Below are 17,198 nucleotides of genomic sequence, written 5' to 3'. Positions count from 1 at the left end.
ACACTGCCAGTCACTGGGAATATAGTGGGGACGGAGCAAGGGCCTCATGTTACAGAGAATAGACCAGCAGTACCTTTGTCAAATCCATCTTTGGGGCCTGTAACAAGTACCGTGGGGCCTGTAACAAGATCTGTGGCTACCCTACCGACTATTGATCTTCCACCTGAATCAGCACCGTATGTGGTAATACTAGTGGGAGTACCTCCAGTAGCCCAGGGCAACCGAGAAACCTATGGGGAGCTGAAAAATAAGTGTGTCTTTTGGCTCAACAAGTATCGCCCATTACCACCGAACATTCTTACAGAAATTCTGTTTGCAAGGAGAGTGAACTGGTTGGGAAGGAGCCCTAAGGTGTCTGAAGGGGACTGTGTTATTATTAATTTCAAACACTGGAGAAGTGTAAACTACATTTGTAGCTGGCCACGATCCGATTGTGGTACTGAAAATTCTGCACCCGTGTTATAAAAGTCGTCGAATCATGACGATTTTGGTAACATCAGACCGAAAATGACGAGAGTAAGGTGTGCGAGCATTTTCGTCATATTTGAGTGGCGAGGTCACCATTAAATCAGGGATTCCGTCCTGAACCCTCGGGTTCCATTTTGTGCATGGCGGCCATTTTAGTGGTTGCCCTCACATAGGCCGATGACTAAGGCCAAAACGAGTCTTAAGGACGCGTACACCTTTGCTGACTTTTGTGTGACCTGGGCAAGCTGACTCCACTGCCCGAAGCCAAACCTGTTCGGCCAGTTCCTTTCCCAGTGGCCGCCCAAGATTAGGATCAAGGCACAGCATACCATAAAACCTTTCATCGCACACAACTATGCCTAATCTCACACACACCTGTCTCTGTTTCTTTCTTTATGACCTACTCTACGATGAGGAGGTGCCCGATTTTATTAGGGGTCCGTTCGATATCTGATGAAAGTATTGGGCCTTGCCGGGAAATTGATTGTGGGCTGGGCAAACTGAACAGGGACTTGTCATCATGATTCTGCTTTTTCTTTGTTGTGAAAATATGTGAATGGTCAACTCTAAAATAATGAATGTTTGCCTAAAGCATAATATTTCGTATAAAAAGGGATGGCTGGCTTTGTAAGATTGAGCAGTCCCCTGAGAATATACACCGTGTTGTACTTCTAGGATACCTGTTACTGGCTGCAGCCAATAAATTCGATCTTTGACTTCACCAAGAAGACTCTGTGTTTCTGTAGTCTGGGACAAGAAGGACTCGAAGTCTTAGGGTGTGTTCCCTGGCACCGCTGGGTTCTTAAAAACCCAGTACTTCAGTTGGCACCCAACGTGGGGCGATTTCAGCGGTACCGGTCCAAGCCAGAGGTTCGTGAGGAGATTTGTGTGAAATTCTGGAGGAAGGCCAACCACTTCATCGACCCCTGTATGTCGTCGTGGTCCGAAAGTCTTTGCTGCGAGGTTCCCCGCTTCCTGACGGCTACGAAGGACTGCTGCCCTGACTATCGCCCTGTCTTGGACCCTTTGATGATTTGTAGAGCGAAACAATAGACGAGTCTTCTGGTGACGTCATCGATACCTCAGTTAAGTATGAGTGGAGCGTCTCCCAGTCCTTAGTTTGGTTCTTAGTTTGGGTATCCCCTTGGGATCTTTGATTTGGAACTTGCAAGTACCACAGCCGAGGGACTCGTGTATTCACAAGACTATCGTATTCGATAATCCTTTGAAGTTTGAAGCTAGACTAGAGAGCGAAGATGCCTGGTCTTAGCAGACTTGGAAATTAGTTTTGTCTTGGTTGTAATAGGGATTCCCGATTGGAGGACTTGTGTCCGGTTCCTCCGATTGGAACTCCAACCTATGAGCTCTATGTGAAGCATGGCATAGGCCCCATCACATATAATGAAGTATGGATCCGATACACCAGGAAGGATGGTGTTTTAAAATGGCCCCAATATGGTAGTTTTGACACAGAGATATTAGATAATCTAGAGGTTAGACTTTTCAAGAAGAAAGCCCGGCCGGCGATGTTTGACTCTTTCCGCCTATGGCGAAAGGAAGCCAAACAGAAAGAAATTAAATTAGCAAAGAAAAATAAAAGAGAAAGGGGTATTTCGATAATGCAAGCTGCTATGCAGTATAAAGATAACGAAGAAGAGCTAGCGAGTGAGTAGTTGCACAGGCAACGTAAAATGGCGATCGATAAATGTTACCCAGTTTTGCCGCCTCTTCAGCAAGATGCAGCAAAAGAACTTGAGAAAGATCCTTTAATGTCTCACTTATTGAGTTCGCCACCCCCCTATGCGCAGAGTGCTACTGCACCTCCGCAACCTTTAGTTGTGCAACCTCCAGTCGTTATGCCTCAGGTTCTTCCACAACCGCCAGCTCCTCTTCAGTTGGCTCCTACTGCTACGGCTCAGCCTCCTCAAGGGCCGCCGACTTTGCTACCTGCTCCCCCTGTACTTCCTACGACTTTGCCTACTGCATCGACTACCTCTTCTGAAGTTCCCCTTGTTACTACCTCTGCGTCTGCATCTGCATCTGCCTTGCCTCACTCTGTTTTTCCTCCTGTTCTTTCGTCAACTTCTCCTTCTGTTCGACAGAGAATGACTGACACTGTTGCTAGTCTACTATATCCTCTTTTTGGGGCAACAAGTATGACCCCAGTTTCAACACGCAAACAGTTGCGTAGTCAACTGCCCGACTCTAGGGAGCGGGAAACATTGAATTATTTGGCACATAAATGGGTTACAGACCCCACAAGATATGAGCTAGATTCTGTTATGGATGTCTTCCATCAGTGGGAAGCACCGAAGCAGAGATATGTTTTTGAGAAAATGTGTGCTTTTCTTTGTGAGGAATTGGAGGAAAATGATTTAGAATGCAATCCGCCTGATTTATGTGGAGTTTGCAAAAGGCACAATTGTGGGTTCCGATGTTGAAAAAGCAGTTGCGACATTATTGTCGTTTAGGAGTGAGGGTGTTTCTAGGTCATTGTTTGAGCATGATTCCTCCGTTAGAAGGAAAGCGAGACAGTATCCCATGAGAGAAGTCCCTCCGGTTTGGAAAGAAGCAGTTCAGGCTGATGTCGCTCATAATATCGATGCTGTACCGGCACACTTTCAGCGTGTTTGGGTACATGTTCCTTGGAAACGAGCTGAAGTTTTGGCCCTTAAGCAGACTTTGCCTGACCCCCGTAAGAATCCTGCAGGGTACTATAAGGAATTGTCACAGACCGCAGACTCATGTATTATGAATCTAGCTGATATAGACATGTTGTTCCACAGCCTTTATGGAGTTTGATTCGCCACACGGATCATGCGCAGGAGTTAGGTGATACCTGGGTTAATATTGCTGCTGCAGATGGCCGACAAGTTGGTGGTGCTAAACCTGAGCCTTTAGTTGCAGAACTTCCTGGCAAGAACGTTACGTACATGAAGACTTTAATGCCTGCTATGCGAGTGAACTGGGACAAATTGTCTGCATGTAAGCAGAAGAAAGAGGAAACCGTGTCTGATTTCTTCACTAGGTTTGAAGAGACATTTATCGACCACAGTGGTCAAGATATGAGTACAGAAGGTGGTCAACGGTTGTTCGTTGACAAGTTCGTACATAATTTGCTTCCTGAGCTGTGTAAGAAATTGAAAGATTCAGAGAGCTCTTGGGCCGTTTCCTCTTCAGCACAGATATTGGCTACAGCGCAGTATTATGAAAATAGAGATAAGGATGAAAAGGATAGAGCAGACAAGAAAACTAAAGAGCTGAAAACGAAGGTTCTTTTACAACAGGCGTATCCGCCTCGTAGTAACCAGCGTGATTATCAGCAGCCTCAGCAGTTTCAGAGGAACTTGCAAAGGACCGAATATCCTCAACAAAGTTTCCCTGTAGGCCCCAATCAGTGTTCATATTGTAAGGAAGAGGGTCATTTCAAGTACAGTTGCCCTATTTTCTTACAACGTATGAATGGTGCTTCTGGTGCAAGAGGCCGAGGTGTTCAACAAGTTCCTAGAGGTAGAGGACGTGGAAATTTCCCCCAGAACGCGCATTCTTTTCCACCACAGAATTCGATGAATAGTTTTGATCAGCAGAACAACGCGTCGGGTAGGACGGCTCAGTACTATGCTGATGAATACTATGCGGAAGATGAGAATATGGGAGATAATGATTGCTACGACAGCCATAGACAAAGAGAGGGAGTTGTTTCAGTTCCAGTAGATCAGAGTGGACCATATGTTGAGGTGATTACATCAGGTGTGTCAGAGCCTTTTCTGTTGGATACTGGTGCTACGAAGAGTTCCATTATGCACTCTAAACTCCCTGGCGCACCTTTGTCTGGCGAAACGAATGTTTCAGTAGGTTTTTCTGGCGCCCCGGTTAGGAACCCGATTTCTAGTCCTATGTCACTTTCTGTTGGACCTTGTGAATTCGAAGCACCCCTTATTCTGACAACAGGTTGTGGTGAGAACTTGTTAGGATTGGATCTGTTGAAAAGATTGTATGCGACATTGTATTGTTCTCCTTCAGGAGTACAACTTACAATAGGTAAGAAAGTGGTCTCCCCAATGTATTTGTCGAAGGACAAACTCCCGACAGAATTGTCGTTTCTTCCTGATATTCTTTGGGCTACTTGTCCTAATGATGTGGGTCTTTTGGAAATACCGCCATATGTTGTGACATTGAAAGCCAATGTTAAAATGCCATGAATTCCTCAATACAAGATCTCTAGTGAAGGTGAAAAAGCGTTGCTAGCAATCATTTTTGATTTGATTGAAAAAGATGTAATTGAGGAGACAAGGGGCAACGTTTGCAATAGTCCTGTTTTGCCTGTTTTGAAGCGTACTGACCCTTCTCAGCCACCTGTTTACAGGTTTGTGATTGATCTTAGAGAGGTGAACAAAATCGTTGTGCCACAATTTCCAGTTGTTCCTGATATCACTGCCCTATTGACTATGATTCCAGCTTCCGCAACTTGGTTCTCGGTGATTGACTTGAAGAATGCTTTCTTTAGCATCCCGATTGCCGAGGAGAGTAGGGATATTTTCGGCTTCAGTTTAGGAGGCCGAAGCTTCCGGTTCAAACGCGCTCCTCAGGTCTATTGTGAAAGTACATCGATATATAGTCAGGCTTTAAAAACACAGCTTGACACGATTGTTTTACCTGATGGCGCTACCCTTATTCAGTACGTTGACGATTTGCTAGTTGCTGCAGATACTGAGAAGATTTGTAAAGAAGCAACGTTGTCGTTGTTGCGTCACTTGTCTGATTTGCATCACAAAGTGTCCCTTTCGAAATTACAATATTGTCAACAAGAAGTGACCTACTTAGGTCATCTCTTATCGAAGGAGGGAAGGAAACTGACCCCAGAAAGAATTCAGGCAATTGCAAAATTGAGTGTGCCAAGGACACAGAGAGAAGTGGGTATTAAGTCATATTGCAGACAATGGATACCAAATTTTTCTCTGCTGGCCAAGCCATTGGTAGCATTGACTTGTAAAGATACACCAAATCCCCTTCCATGGTCTGAAGATTGTCAGAAAAGCTTTTCCGAATTGCGTGATGCATTGTGTTCGGCTCCTGTGTTGGGTACCCCCGACTACAGTAAGCCTTTTACACTGTATGTCCCTGAGAAGGAAGGTTGTGCATTATCAGTGTTGACACAGTCTTTTGGGGACAAGCAACGTCCATGTGCGTATTTTTCGTCAACTTTGGATCCGGTAGCTAAAGCGTTGCCGAGTTGCTTAAGGGCCACAGCGGCAGCAGCAGTTTCTATTCAGCAGTCTGCTGGTTTAGTGATGAATAATATGTTGATTGTGATGGTTCCACATGCAGTGGACACTTTGTTAAACAGGACCAAGACACAGTACTTAACTAGTGCTCGATTGTCAAGTTACGAGTTGACACTTTTAGCGAGTCATGTGCACATAAAAAGATGCAACACGTTGAATCCAGCTACGTTGTTGCCGATTGTAGCAGAAACAGATGTTTCTGAACAGCATGATTGCTTTCTTAAGACAGAGGAAGAAACGAAAGGGAGAATAGATCTCAAAGACACTCCTCTTGCGAAGTGTGATGGTACCTTATGGGTGGATGGTTCATGCTTCAAGCTTCCGAATGGTGATACGACTGCGGCATATGCTGTTACGACTTTGCATACGATTGTTGAAGCTGCACGTATCCCACATAATTCAGCTCAAGCAGCAGAGTTGATTGCACTTACAAGAGAATGTGTGTTATCAAAAGGAATGAAAGTGACCATATATACTGACAGCCAGTACGCATTTGGTGTGGCCCATAGTTTTGGACGATTGTGGAAAGAACGTGGGTTTTTGACTTCACATGGAGCCAAGATACAGCAAGATACAGCATGGTCAGTTGGTGAATGAGCTTCTTGAGTCACTTACCTTGCCGTTGCAAGTCGCGATTGTGAAATGCAGTGCACATAAGAAGGTTACAGATGATGTTGGCCGTGGCAATGCATTTGCTGATGAAGTCGCGAAAGAAACAGCAAGGGATGTGATGAGTCGAATGTATGTTGCAGGCCCTGCGAGATGGGTTGGTGACATTGGAATGTGCGAAGATACGATAGAGAGTGTGAAGTCTATTCAAGCTGAAGCTACAGAGAGAGAGTTGAGTGTGTGGAGAGAAAGTACGGGTAAATTGGATGCAAATGGTTGTTGGGTTGAATTGTCGGAACATCAGCGATGGTTGTTACCTGATGCATATGTGCTTGCAGTGGTTACAATGGCCCATGGAATGGCTCACATCAGTGTGAAAGGGATTTGTAAGTTGTTGGCTCCAGTATGGCAAAATGCTAGAATTCCTAAGTGTGCAGAGAATGTGGTCAAGAATTGCATTGTGTGCTTGAAATACAATCCCGGTAGGGGAACTCCAACTCCAGCTGGTCATTTTGCGCCTCCAACGTACCCGTTCGAGGTTTTGCAGCTAGATTTCATCCACATGGAAAGGTGCAACAATTTGAAATATGTACTCGTTGTTGTTTGTGCCTTTTCAAGATGGGTAGAAGCATGTCCCCTGAAAGACAACACTGCCTTATCCACAGCTAAAGCCCTTGTCAAACAATTTTTCCCTAGATTTGGCTTGCCGAGAATTGTCTGGAGTGATAATGGGAGTGAATTTGTGGGTCGAGTGATGAAGAAAGTATGTGAAGGGCTAGGAATCCAGCAAAAATTTCACGCTGCAAATCACCCCCAATCAGCTGGACTAGTAGAGTGCTACAATGGCACTCTAAAACTTAAACTGGCCAAGATACAAGCGAGCTCTGGTCTTAAATGGCCCGATGCCTTACCATTAGCACTTCTATCGACAAGAATGACTGTGCATTCACGAGTGGGACTTAGTCCTTACGACATTGTGTTCGGCCGCCCGGCCAACATATGGGGAGTGCCTAGGCCGACAAAATTCAGTGAAATAGAACACCCTGTACTGCTTGATTACTTACATGATTTGACGGCTAAATTGCGTGTTTTACACCAACAGGTTCACAATACTCTGCCTTAGGTCCCTGAAGCTCCGGGACACACTATTGATCCTGGTTAAAAATTTCCAGCGGACAAAGAATGATCAGCCCCGTTGGACAGGCCCCCACCTAGTTCTTTTGTCAACGAGATCAGCCGTGCGAGTGGAAGGAAAGAAAAACTGGATCCACGGCGTACACTGCAAGAGGGTCCCGTTGCCTCTGCCGTACGACCGGTGGGTCCAGGAGGGTATTGCTGACTCCGAGACTGAGACTGTGCCTCGTTTTCTGCCTTTCAGCGATGCACGTGTAAAAGGAACAAATTCTGAACGTGAAAGTGACAATCTTTTGCAAGAAGCTGTGCCACCATCAATTCGATTGGACACTACCGAGCCTGAACTCTTGTTCCGAGACCAGACATTACCTGGAAAAAGCTGTTATAATCTGAGGCCGAGAACTATGGACAAATAAAAATGTTCCTTTTCTTTGCTATTTTTGAAAGTGCAGCTCTCTCATTTGAGAAAATTTTTTATTTTTGTTTTTCGAACCACCATCCGGTTCAGCTGTAGGGTCGCGGGCGACAAAGTCTTTGGAGTGCAAGCCGAAGACACAAGGTCGACGGTTCGGGTTGGTTCCTGGGCGTTTCCCTTGGACTGACAGGCGCATTCCTTAGCACGGAACACCCTACCTCCGCGAGCAGCAAGGTTAGAGGATGGAGTTTTTCGAGATGGAGAGACCTGCCAAAGAAATGAACTTTAAAGCCAAAATGTGTATAATGATGACCAAGAAACGTTTTTTAATGTTATGCATTTTTATGTTGCTTAGTGTAATGATGTTTTTAATAGGATATGTTTTATTTTATTTTCGAGTGACATTTGCACCCACTACTCAGCCCATACCTCCTTCTACTGTTTCCTCGCATTCTTTTCACCCTTTGCCTGAACATGAGTCCGTTAGAAGACTAGAGTTCGTCAATAACTCCTTTGTTCAGCTTTTGCACCAACACCAATTAGTAGTAAACACGACTAACTGTTGGGTGTGTGGTCTTATGCCTCATACTACTGATAAAGGTATCCCCTATCTGGTCCTGCCTTTCAGCCATAATGGTTCTTTGTGGGCATACAGAACGATGTTCATCTATGCTCATGAAGTCCACCCCCTCCGTTCTGTTAAAGATAATCCAAAGAATAGTGCTCTAGTTAAGGGTATAGTAGATATGATTAGAGAAGCTGCTTCCTATGAGACTATCCTGAGAGATGAGACACTAGCATATATTGGATGGAACGTGACCGGATATGGAGTTACTCTGAGTGAGAACCAGCGAGCAAAGAGCTCCTCCCCGATTTGGATTGTACCCCATCAGGGTCACCTATGTCTGCAAGGTAATGGCAAGAATCCCAGAGCTCAGTTAGGAAAGAGTATCTGCACATAGACATATGTCTTTGCGTCTCAGACCTCCCCTTTGTTCCTAGCAGCTAGGGGTACCTATTTCATCTGTCATGATAGAGCCTACACATGGTTGCCCCCTGACTTCTCGGGCACATGTTTTGTTTAGTTCCTGTTGCCACCCACCTACACCGCTGCGGCAGATTACCACAAGACAAGGATAGTTAGAGGTGTCTTCAGTAAAGAGGACACTGCAGGACATGAATTGGGAGACTTCTTTAAGGGTTTTCTGCCGTTTTGGGGACCCATGGTTAACAGCAGGAACATAAGGCAATTAACGAGGGTGGTTGAATCCACCGTAGTTGAAACTGCCGGTGCTCTTAGTAACTTAACTGCTGAGCTCCAGTCGGATCGTCTTATGACTCTTCAGAACAGAGTTGCGCTAGATGTCATACTTGCAGACCGAGGTGGGGTATGTAAAGTAATCCAATCAAGTTGCTGTGTTTTCATTCCAGATAACGCTCCGACAGTGTACCAGGCCATTTCCAAACTGCATAAGATCTCTGAATCTATTCATGTGGATAAAGGAGATTGGTCGTTGATGGGGTGGTTCTGGGAACTGTTACCCGCCTGGGGATGGAAGATCCTGATGGTCATTGGGATGATCTTAGCCATTCTTTTCCTGTTCTGTCTGTGCGTACAGTGTGCTCCTGCTATATGTGGCCTCTGTGCTACATCGTGTGTAAGGAAACCTGTATCGAGGGACGAACTAAGTAATAGGATGATGCTACAGCAACATCTCAATGATTTTATGAATATAGACCTGGACTCAGATTAGCGTGAGCATAGGTAAATTGCCTATGTAAGGGCAAAAGGAGGGTCTGTGGTACTGAAAATTCTGCACCCGTGTTATAAAAGTCATCGAATCATGACGGTTTTGGTAACATCAGACCGAAAATGACGAGAGTAAGGTGTGCAAGCATTTCCGTCATATTTGAGTGGCGAGGTCACCACTAAATCAGGGATTCCGTCCTGAACCCTCGGGTTCCATTTTGTGCATGGCCGCTATTTTAGTGGTTGCCCTCACATAGGCCGATGTCTAAGGCCAAAACGAGTCTTAAGGACGCGTACACCTTTGCTGACTTTTGTGTGACCTGGGCAAGCTGACTCCACTGCCCGAAGCCAAACCTGTTTGGCCAGTTCCTTTCCCAGTGGCCGCCCAAGATTAGGATCAAGGCACAGCATACCATAAAACCTTTCATCGCACACAACTATGCCTAATCTCACACACACCTGTCTCTGTTTCTTTCTTTATGACCTACTCTATGACGAGGAGGTGCCCGATTTTATTAGGGGTCCGTTCGATATCTGATGAAAGTATTGGGCCTTGCCGGGAAATTGATTGTGGGCTGGGCAAACTGAACAGGGACTTGTCATCATGATTCTGCTTTTTCTTTGTTGTGAAAATATGTGAATGGTCAACTGTAAAATAAGGAATGTTTGCCTAAAGCATAATATTTCGTATAAAAAGGGATGGCTGGCTTTGTAAGATTGAGCAGTCTCCTGAGAATATACACCGTGTTGTACTTCTAGGATACCTGTTACTGGCTGCAGCCAATAAATTCGATCTGACTTCACCAAGAAGACTCTGTGTTTCTGTAGTCTGGGACAGGAAGGACTCGAAGTCTTAGGGTGTGTTCCCTGGCACTGCTGGGTTCTTAAAAACCCAGTACTTCACGATCGGTCCCCTCAGATACAAACTTTCCCCTTATCATATTTCTATGGCCCTAGGGTACCCATTGGAAGGAATGTTTTCAGATCGGAAGAGCAAACTAATGCATGCCCTTTGGGTAATTTAAGGCTGTTTAATAGGTTTGAGGCTTTGTCGGGGTTGGGTGAGTGTGACTGACGCTGTGTGCCCCAAAATCCTGCATTAAGTGCAGTGTCTCCAGGTATAGGTGAGGATGGGTCTGATAAGTGGGTAGCTGAAGTGACTGTCAATGATTGCAGACGCATAGAGAAAGGTGCCTGCAGCCCAGTCATGAGATGTACTGGAAACATAAATTAGGTACTAGGAACGGGAGCAATGCCAATGCAGAACGAGGAATCCCAAGCACCCATGAGTTCTCCAGAATCAGGAAATTTAGCTTATGGTCATGCTGGGGTGGTATGCCAAACATCGTTCATTTCATGGAATGTGGCGGGTGTGTGGACTAAACTTAACTCACCCGCCTGAATGGAATTTATCGATAAATTTGACATTTGTCTTCTCCAGGAGACTTGGGCGATTGATCCTGTGTTTAAAGAGGGTTATCTAAATTTTTATGTCCCCGCAGTTAAAAGCCACCCAGGTCGCCCTATGGGGGGCTTAGTTATTTGGGTCAGGCAGAGTCTTAACTGCCATAGCCACTTACTCCCCGGGTCAAACTGTGATATTCTTACCGTAAGGCTTTGCTTCCCTTCGAATTTGAAAATAGACATTTTTTAATGTCTATGCCAGGGGTCTCCCAGGAGGCAAGAAATCCGAGGTGGTAGCAGCCCTGGACACAATGCTTCAGGCAACCCCTGGAAATGTATTGCCAATAATAGCAGGTGATTTTAATACCACTTTTGAGCCATGGGGCCCCGATGATATGCACCTAACGGATGAAGAGGATAGTAGATGGGGAGTTCCCCAGCTAGACACTAACCCTATAGGAAAGTGGACTGAGGCTGCAATTCAATTGAAGGGCCTCTGTATGGGACACCAGTTGAGGGCAGCTAATGGTCGTACACCTTCGGATAGAATGGGGAAAGCAACGTTTGATAATGGTAATAGAGCAAGTCATATAGACTATCTACTTGTTCCTCTCAAGTTGTGGTACACCCTTCTTGATATGGAGATAGTGGACCGCATTGAGAGTGACCATAACCCTATCTCCGCGGTGTTTAATTTGGGTTTAAAGTTGGTGGATGAAATGTCTAGGGGTCGAACCTAGTTCTAGCTAATGATGAGCGACGCTTAAAGTGGGGCCAGGTGGTAGAACATCAGGACATCATTACAGAAATTGAGGATGGCTTGGAAGGTGTCCTGGCGACTATGGAGGTCGAATCTAATGATGCGCTCCCGTATAAAGCTTTTATGGATGTCCATGATACTTACTTTACTAGACTGAAAAGCTACTTCTGTAAGTCTCGACAAGGAAAAAGTGTGCAAACCCGTAGAGTAGAGTGTTGGTATGATGGCTCCTATCGTAAAGCTAGGGGGGAGCTATCCAAAGCATTAAAATCAAAGGACCCAAGCAAAGTAAAGGCGGCTAGAGCCAACTATAGGCTCAAACAGTTTACTGCTAAAAAAGCATGGGATGAGTCTAGTTGGCAGGACCTTAAAGAAGCTTGTAAAGCTAAAATTACAAAAGCTTTTTGGGACTTTTTTAAATGGGGTAGGGATGGCCAACATGAGACACCCCAAAATAATGTAGCCCAAAGTGCATGGGTTGATTACTTTAAACCACAATATGCCGCTAATGAAGCAGGTTGTACAGAGGTAACGCGGGTCCACGTTTTCTATAATGAAGTAGTATTCACAGTAGGAGATGTGGACAGAGCTTTAGATCTGGTGACCGTGGGCCGCACACCTGGAATGGACTGTGTCCCCGCCGATTTGTTTTTATACAATAAGGGAAGATGGCGGTTGTATATCATGCATTTGGCAAATGCCATAGCCAGGGGATGGAAGTCCCACTTTCATGGAAATGCGCGGAAATAGTTCCGGTATTTAAAAAAGGGGACAAGTCTTTAGCAGGCAATTACAGGCCCATCAGCCTGATCGACTTTGTCCAAAAAATCATGGGACGGCTGGTTTTGGGAAAAATCCAGATATGGATGGATGATGATAACATCTTGAGTCACCTCCAGGCTGGGTTTCGACCCAAGACCAGCACCATAGACCAGGTCTTCCGATTTATTATTTTATTTTGGCGCACTGTGGTTTTGGATAAAGGTACTCTTTATGCCGTCTTTGTAGACTTAAGGGCGGCTTTTGATTTGGTGCCCCACAACAAATTGTGGCAAGTGCTGGAGGATTTAGGGATACCACCCGAGCTGTTGTGTTTGGTTGTCCGGTTACTTGAGGGTACGTTTGCTCGGGTACGGTGGGGGGGCCAGGGAGATGTTACGGAACCCTTCCCTGTTGAACGAGGGGTGAGGCAGGGTTGCGTCTTGGCGCCTACCCTGTTCTCTCTCTTTGTGAACGGGGTAGCGAGTTTTCTCTCCTTGGTCCCGACTGATGCCCCTGTGATGTGTGGTGAGTGAGTCCCGATCCTCATGTTCGCGGACGACACCTTATTAATTTCAAAAACTCCCAGTGGCCTACAGCGTGCTCTTAAGCGCTTTGAGGACTTTTGCCTAGAACGGGGTTTGGAAATAAATATAGCCAAAACCAAGTATATGGTCCTTACTGACCGTAAATTTACTGGGTGTACCAAACCCTATAGAGGGAGGACATACATGAATAATTCCCCGCTTAAACAGGTTGAAGCCTTTACCTACCTGGGGGTTACCCTTCAGAAAGATCTGGGATGGAGTAGCCAACTAGAACTAGCAGTCCTTAAGCATCGCCAGCAGGCAGGTATCCTTCTTAAAAAGTTTAAATCTTCTGAATCAAAACCCATTAGCCCACTGCTAGAAATATATGGGATGAAGGTACTTAGTTTGGCTCTTTATGGAGCTGAACTATGGGGTTTTGAAAAATTGGGGAGCCTGACACTAGCAGAAAATTAATTTCTAAGAAAAGCGACTAGTGTCCCAACAAGTACCCCGCTGTTACCTTTAATGTGGGACCTTGGGTAAAAATCTGTCCAAGATCTTGCTTTCCTACGCCCGCTCCTGTACTGGCATGGGATATGGACCACAGAAGAGCTTCAGCACTATGCAGAGGGCCTAAAAGAAATAATAGCTAAAGATTCCTCACAAAAAATACATTGGCTAAAGGCTATAAAGTCTCTGCTAATTAGCCTGGGGATGAGGGAACTTTGGGATGACCCGGCAAATGCTGTTATTCCCTCTAAAAATGTTCTGAAGAAAAAATATTGGGAGATGGTTATACTAAATGTAAGAATGAAGGGCCTCTCCCTGCACCTTACAGGTCGCTTCCTGGAATTCAAGGGATACCCTAAGCTGGAACCGTATTGGGATGCCATTGAAAAGCAGTTGGACCGTAAACTCTACTTTCAAATTAGAGTAGGCTCCCTTCCAACAAGGTCATTCACAGCTAATTGGGTAGGCGAAAACCATCATGACAAATGTCCTAGGTGTAGAGAAGAACAAGAGACGATAAGTCACCTCCTTTTTTTCTATCCACTCTATGTGGCACCTAGAGAGCTGTGGATTAAACCAATATGTAAATTAATCGGTATCCGCAGACATGAGGAGGCGCTAAGAATCTTGTGTACAGACCCCAATCCCCCAATTGCCATAGCAGTGGCAACATTTTTAAAATGGGCATGGATAATTCGGGCAAGAGCACTATGAAAATAGATTGAGAATATTATCTAACCTGTTTATTTGCACTGTAAACGCTGGGATGTAGCTGGGACATGAACCTTGCAAGACAGCATCTGACCCATATAACTGATGAGTTTTTATAAATTTTAAGGATGTGTTTTTAGCTATGTGATATTCGGCAATTGACCTTTGGTGTTTAATTCTTTTTTAAATATATTTATTGTATAATCTTCTTAATGATATTTTTTAATCATTGGAAAATGTGATTTTATGTTTCACTTTTATGACTTAATTGTCGAATAAAGTTTATTTGAATTGAATTGAGTGAGTGAGTATTAGAGGTTGTGTGGGAGAGTATGTACTTGTCTCTGTGACTGTATACATGAGTGAGTAGATGTGTTAGTATCTATGAGTAAATGAGTGGATGTGTGAGTAACTGTATGGGTGAGTGAGTGGATGTATGAGTGAGTGTATGTGTGAGTGACAGTATGGGTGAGTGATTAGGTATGTGAGTATTTATATAGGTGACTAATTCAGTACGAGAATGTCTGTATGGGTGTATGTTTGGGTGTGTAAGTGTCTGTACATATGTATGACTGTATGTGTCAGTAGCTGTATTGGTCAGTGAGTAGGAGTATGAGTGGCTGTATATGTGAGGTATTGGTTGTGTTAGTGGCTGTATGGGTGAGTTGATGTGTGAGTGGCTCTGTGAATCAGTGGTAGGTGTGTGTGTGAATGATGTCATCAGTGATGTCATTTGAGATATCATCAGTGATGCCATTGGAGATGTTATTAGGCCTAGGCGGTAAATTCCCTTCCGCTTGCGAAATTTGGGTAATTTTGCATTCCGTGGAGGATGCGGAATTACCAAAAATTCTGCGCTCCAGAGCTTCACGGAATTTTTTGCTTGTTCGCGCTTTCCAAATGCGTGTTCGCGAGATATTTCCCCCGAGCATGCAGACGTCGTTCGCGAACAGGAAAAAAGCATTGCGAATGGGCAAAATAAGCAATTTCCGCGTGTTCGCGGAAATCTGCATGCTTGCGTAGATTTTTTACCATTTAGCAAAGCGCAAATTCCTCCCACCCCTAGATGTCATCAGTGATATTATTTGAGATGTCATCAGTGACGTCATGTGGGATGTCACTGACCCTGTCCTGAGTGATGTAATATGTGAGGTCATAAGCAGTACAAGGGGGCGTAGGTTAGAGTTAGCTCAGCTAACTATAACATGCTCCATTATCAAATATTATTCTTTTTACAGGTAGTTTATCGGAATCATGGGGATTGTCTAAACATGAAAAAGGTTTATTTGACTTGATGTTAGCCTTAGCTTTCCAGCAAATCACAATTAACTGATATGCTCAACTAAACTTTCAGTGAAGTCCTGGTGGAATAATGGCTGTCATTATCATAGATTAGATACTGCATTTGCCTCCTCTGTTAAACCATATGTAAATAGAGATGTATTTTGGTCATCATTAACCACTTATTTAACTAAGATTTCAATGCATGCATTACGTAATCGTTCTGAGAATTTTAAACCTCCATAAATCACTATTATCTCTGCTTTCTCCTCTATCTTACTTTTCCCATGTTTCCTTTCACTTTTGACTTGCATTTCTGATATTCTAGGTGTTTGCTTCTTCTTTAATAGGTATACAATTTACTTCCACAATCTTCAATTTAGAGAATTGTATTTTATTTCCCCTTTTTCTTTTTCTTTCCTCCTTCCCCCTTTCTCCCTATGTTATTGATAAAATGTAAACAGTTTTCTACTCTATTTATAGCATGTTTCCCCATTTCTATTATATTACAGTTATACTATCTTATATGTAACAGTTATTTACTTAATAAAGCTTATAAAACACAAAACAAAATTAGCCTTAAAATCAGTGAAGCTGGATGTGTGGGGTCTCTAGGAACAGGGGGGTATATTACCAACAACTAGCGATAATTTTTGTCTCTAACTTGTTTAGAGACAAAAATTATCGCCGCACATCGGCGATTTTTATCGCAGATAAACCTTGCTATTAGCAAGGTTTATCGCAAATGCGATAAAAAACGGCCGCAATGCATGAATATCGCTGAAAAGTCAGCGATATTCATGCATTATCGAGCAAATGCTCTTAGCCATGTTATCCACCTCCCATTGGATAACATGGTGAAGAACTGCTCAGGGCAGGTGTTAGCTTTTGGAGATATTCGCGCTTAGCGCGAATATCTCCAAAAGTTGGTAATAGGAGATAGCGATGTTAGCGACTGTTTCCAGTCGCTAACATCTTGGCACGCCCACTTTGCATGTCATTAGTGATAAATATCACTGACATGCAAAGCGGGGCCCAAGATGGTCGCTATCTCCTATTAGCTGTCACTAACTGGTGTTAGCGACAGCTTGGTAATAGGGAGATAATTTTATCTCCGCTTTCTTGGCTTTTAAAGCCAAAAAAGCGGAGATAAACCCCTTGATAATATACCCCAATGTGCGATGTGCTTGACGTTTAGTAGCTCATGATGATTTTCACTGATCAGAAGTAGCTCTCACTATTGAAAAGGTTGGTGACCCCTGGTCTAGTGGCCATAAGTAATTTCTGCTAAGCATGTGCTGTTTTTTCTAATTGTCCTGATTTCACTAAAAGGTTTTAATCTGTTTGTTTTCTGGATCAGGAACATAAATATAAATAGTGATCGGTTTATGAAGAAAGTTAAATCTGCACCCTAAGAAGTACTCCTTGAATGGATGTTAATTTACTACTTTGGGGATTTTAGAAACATTGGCAATAGTACTCTTAGAAAGCTGCCTCAGTGTCAGGATTACGAGCACACTACCGGCAATCGAACACACAAAAGGTGGGGGTTAAAAATAGTATAACTGCTGGCGATTATTCA

At 44.1% G+C, this 17,198-nt stretch overlaps 1 protein-coding gene across 7 annotated transcripts in view; it reads left to right on the top strand.

The window, feature by feature from the left end:
* The window catches only part of DNAH8 (dynein axonemal heavy chain 8), a 10,041,960-nt gene that overhangs the window by 8,460,337 nt on the left and 1,564,425 nt on the right, over positions 1–17,198 (top strand). The gene's annotated exons all lie outside the window — the stretch shown is intronic.

Source organism: Lissotriton helveticus, chromosome 6 (genome assembly GCF_964261635.1).
Source record: "Lissotriton helveticus chromosome 6, aLisHel1.1, whole genome shotgun sequence".
In the NCBI taxonomy this organism is placed as follows: Eukaryota; Metazoa; Chordata; class Amphibia; order Caudata; family Salamandridae; genus Lissotriton; species Lissotriton helveticus.
The sequence above is the reverse complement of the archived record's forward strand: the minus strand, read 5'-3'. Positions and strand labels throughout refer to the sequence as shown.